General features: G+C 47.3%; 1 non-coding gene across 1 annotated transcript in view; it reads right to left on the reverse strand.

Moving 5' to 3' along the window:
• LOC120847237 overlaps window positions 1–937 on the reverse strand; it is a 1,816-nt gene extending 879 nt beyond the window's left edge. The window contains exon 1 of the ribosomal RNA XR_005717308.1: window positions 1–937. This exon is cut by the window's left edge and continues 879 nt beyond it. This is a non-coding gene — a ribosomal RNA (small subunit ribosomal RNA).
• Window positions 938–4,577: the final 3,640 nt, after the last annotated feature.

Consider the following 4,577-nt stretch of genomic DNA (forward strand, 5'->3'; position numbering starts at 1 on the left):
TTGCGACGGTCCAAGAATTTCACCTCTAGCGCCGCAATACGAATGCCCCCGTCTGTCCCTCTTAATCATTATCCTGTATTCCAAAAACCAACAGAACAGAAACAGGATCTTGTTCTATTATTCCATGCACTGTTATTCAGGCGAATCGCCTGCGTTGAGCACTCTAATTTTTTCAAAGTAAACGCGCCGGCCAAAGCAAGGCACCTGATGAAGGGAACCAAGCCACGACAGGCATGATGTTCAGCACGGGCCGTAACGTGGTGTCCACGCACTTCCCGCCTGTAACTGAGATCCAACTACGAGCTTTTTAACCGCAGCAACTTTAGTATACGCTATTGGAGCTGGAATTACCGCGGCTGCTGGCACCAGACTTGCCCTCCAATGGATCCTCGTTAAAGGAATAAGAGTGTACTCATTTCAATTACGGGGTCTCAAAAGAGTCCCGTATTGTTATTTTTCGTCACTACCTCCCCGTGCCGGGAGTGGGTAATTTGCGCGCCTGCTGCCTTCCTTGGATGTGGTAGCCGTTTCTCAGGCTCCCTCTCCGGAATCGAACCCTGATTCTCCGTTACCCGTAACAACCATGGTAGGCGCATAACCTACCATCGACAGTTGATAAGGCAGACACTTGAAAGAAACGTCGCCGGCTCGTGGCCGTGCGATCAGCACAAAGTTATCCAGAGTCACCACACAAAACGGACCGAAGCCCGATTGATCTTGGTCTAATAAAAGCACCCGTCGCCCCGAGGGGCTTCGGGCTCACTGCATGTATTAGCTCTAGAATTGCCACAGTTATCCAAGTAGGAAGAAACGATCTAAGGAACCATAACTGATTTAATGAGCCATTCGCGGTTTCGCCTTGTTTCGGCATGTACTTAGACATGCATGGCTTAATCTTTGAGACAAGCATATGACTACTGGCAGGATCAACCAGGTAATCTTTTCGTGGTGGGTCGCCCAAAACCCTACCAACGCGCGGACGCGGGGCCACCGTCAGGCGCCCCTTACGAACCGCAAACACACACAACGCTTAGGAATTACTTCCAAATCCAAGAAGAAATGAAGCACGTTCGAGCGCGCAGCCGGAATATCCCCGACCGAGGTCGGTACCGACGCGGCAAGAAGCGCATAAATTTCTTTCTCGTCGTAGCAACAGAAAGTCGTACGCCAAAAAAATCATTGACGACGCCTTCGCAGCGTTGCCGAGCTTTCAGGTCCCGTGAGGACGCGAGGACGCACCCCGGCCTTCGGTCAGAACGCACTCGTCATTTCACACCGTTCGGTTAGCGCGGACGCTCCGAAACACCCTCCTCTCGCATTCGTTTTCAAGACACAGGTGCACCCGAGAACCGACCCCAACGGCAGACGCCAGAGATCGCAGGTACCTTGCTGTAACGACCATGCGGCGGAGGCAGCGGCCGAGACGGCGACGAAAGGCGTCGGCGACGTCGTCAGACGCCGCTCGCACCAATCGAACGCTCGACAGACCCCACCTCCACAAAATAGCACCGATAAGTATAAAGAAGATCCTTCAAGAGCATTCTGTGCATAGTTTGTGGTTATCAGTTTCGGTGACTGACTGACTGACTGACTTACTGTCTCTCACTCATGTGGCTCCTCGTTATTCAGTATCATTTATTTGTCCTTCGTTCTTTCTTATTTTTTCCCCTCTCTCTCTCCTTATATATATATATATATATGTATGTATGTATGTTTGTGTGTATATATATATATATATAAATAATCTTTTTTTCCTGTGTGCCTCTATATATACATACATACGTACATACATCCTACCCGTATAAAAAAAATTATTTCTCGCTTTTTATTAAAAACGTGCTGACCCCTGCTTGACTCTGATTACTTCTTTTCGACTTTCAGTTCATGTTAACATGGTCAACAGAAAGTTTATCGACTTTGTTATTACAAAGTAAACCAATATTTACACGGGGCGTTTCATGCGTTTTGAATTGTGTCAGAGCCGAACAATGAGCGCTATAGTACGTGAGATTGTCACTGCTTTTAATCCGAATGCTCGCGGTATCGCGCGTGTTTACGGCAGGCTTCATAATAGGCAATTTTCTTTCTTTACACTACTCTTCTTTGCTCACTTCATTGTTTCTACCATTGGTTTCGTTTGGAAGGCCCCGCCACTTAGTTTCCGACAAAGTCCTCTCAAGGAACGAAGTGAGAAGCACGGGATTAACAAAAGAAAAAGATGCGTGTTTTCTAGCGGTTACCCGTGTCGCTTTGCGACACGGGCTTTCTGGCGCTTTCAACTGGGCGAGAGCCGAACAATTTACCCTACTGCACTTGCGACGGGCAGCGCTTTCAAACGGAATACTGGAAATCTCGCTTACTTTTCTGGCAAGATTGATAGGAGACAAATATTATTCTTTTCACGCGAATTGTTCGCTCTATTTCTAATCTCTCTCTTCCGTGTCCTTGGCATGGAACGCCCGCTTCGTCTCCCACAAAGTACTTCCGAGGAATCAAGTGCAAAACACGCGACTTTAAAATGTGCGTGTTTTCTAGCGGTTACGCGTGTTGCGAGGCGACACGGGCTTTCTGGCGCTTTCAACTGGGCGAGAGCCGAACACTGTACACTACTGCACTTGCGACGGGCAGCGCTTTCAAACGGAATACTGGAAATCTCGCTTACTTTTCTGGCAAGTTTGATAGGAGACAAATATTATTCTTTTCACGCGAATTGTTCGCTCTATTTCTAATCTCTCTCTTCCGTGTCCTTGGCATGGAACGCCCGCTTCGTCTCCCACAAAGTACTTCCGAGGAATCAAGTGCAAAACACGCGACTTTAAAATGTGCGTGTTTTCTAGCGGTTACCCGTGTCGCGAGGCGACACGGGCTTTCTGGCGCTTTCAACTGAGCGAGAGCCGAACACTGTACACTACTGCACTTGCGACGGGCAGCGCTTTCAAACGGAATACTGGAAATCTCGCTTACTTTTCTGGCAAGTTTGATAGGAGACAAATATTATTCTTTTCACGCGAATTATTCGCTCTATTTCTAATCTCTCTCTTCCGTGTCCTTGGCATGGAACGCCCGCTTCGTCTCCCACAAAGTACTTCCGAGGAATCAAGTGCAAATCACGCGACTTTAAAATGTGCGTGTTTTCTAGCGGTTACCCGTGTCGCGAGGCGACACGGGCTTTCTGGCGCTTTCAACTGGGCGAGAGCCGAACACTGTACACTACTGCACTTGCCATGGACAACGCTTTCAAACGGAATACTGGAGATGTCGCGTGCTTTACTGCCAAGCTCAATAAGAGACGAATTTCTTTCTTTTCACGGGAATTATTTCCTCTATTTCTAATCTCGCTCTTTCGTTTCATTGGGAAGGAACGCGCGCTTAGTTAGCCGCAAAGCAGTCTGAATTAATCACGTCCAAAGTACAGAATTTTACAATATATAGTGTTTTTACCGGTTGACCGCGTCAGAAAGCGTACCTTTCCGACGAGGTCTGTGTCGCTTTGACGTGAGCGGGAGCAACGCGATTTGGGCTAGTGCACGCGAGATTGGCAGCGCTTCCAATTCCAGTACTGTAGATATTGCCTGCATTTTTTACACGCTTGAGGATGTGGGATTTTCTTTCGTGTGACGTGACCCGTTTGTCAAATTGTGTCTCGCTTTTTGGTATCGTTTAAGAAGCCCGTCAGCTTACAATCCTAAAAAAAAAAAAAAATTAGTAAAGAAAGACGCCCATACTTTTTTGTTGCTCTTTCTTTTATTATCTGCGCAGGATTTTAATTTGTGTAAGTTTTGTTTACCGTCCCGACTACGTAGGCGTTCGTACATGCCCGTCCTCGCGCCTCGAATTGTGTGCGAGCGAAATCAATCTCCCCAAGCTAGCTTCAGAAATTGCTCGAAAATCGAACGTGAGGAAAGCCAGAGATACGTGGTTTTCACAGGTCGTGCAAGATTAATCCATAAAGTGCGATATTGGTATATATACATACATACATACATACACATACATGATTTCTGCGACAAATAGGAAGACAAAAAGACCATGTTCAAGCATAATATAGGAACATTGACACTTTGCACACACAAGGGAGGTCAAATGGCAGGTTTTTCTTCCTTGTGCAGGAAACTTTATTGCAATGTCAGAAGGGAAGTTCCACTCTAGAATTGTGCGCTCAATAAAGGAGGAAAAGCAATGCACTTGAAAACCTTCACAGTTCAAGTAAGAAAACATTTCGAAACGACAGTTTGTTTTCTTGCAGGGAGGAGAAGAGGGGAGAGAGGGAGGGAGGGAGGGAGGGAGGGAGGGAGGGAGGGAGGGAGGGAAGGAAGGAAGGAAGGGGGGGGGTGCCATGCACGGTGAAGACCAGAGTGTCGAACCGAAAACCGAAGCGAACGAAAAACCGGAACCGAGGAGGTAGTTTCAGCCGAACCGAAACTGACCCGCCAACTTGGAACTGTACGGAAGAAAATATAACTGTCTATTAGTCTGACGATGAATAGAAGTACAAGGGTGTACGGCAGGGATAGCTGAAAAAAAAAAGGCTCTATGGACTTGGAGCGGCAGCCCAAAGTCGATGACGACGAAAAGAA

The sequence above is a fragment of the Ixodes scapularis genome, unplaced genomic scaffold (genome assembly GCF_016920785.2).
Source record: "Ixodes scapularis isolate PalLabHiFi unplaced genomic scaffold, ASM1692078v2 ptg001158l_1___fragment_3__unscaffolded, whole genome shotgun sequence".
Lineage (NCBI taxonomy): Eukaryota > Metazoa > Arthropoda > Arachnida > Ixodida > Ixodidae > Ixodes > Ixodes scapularis.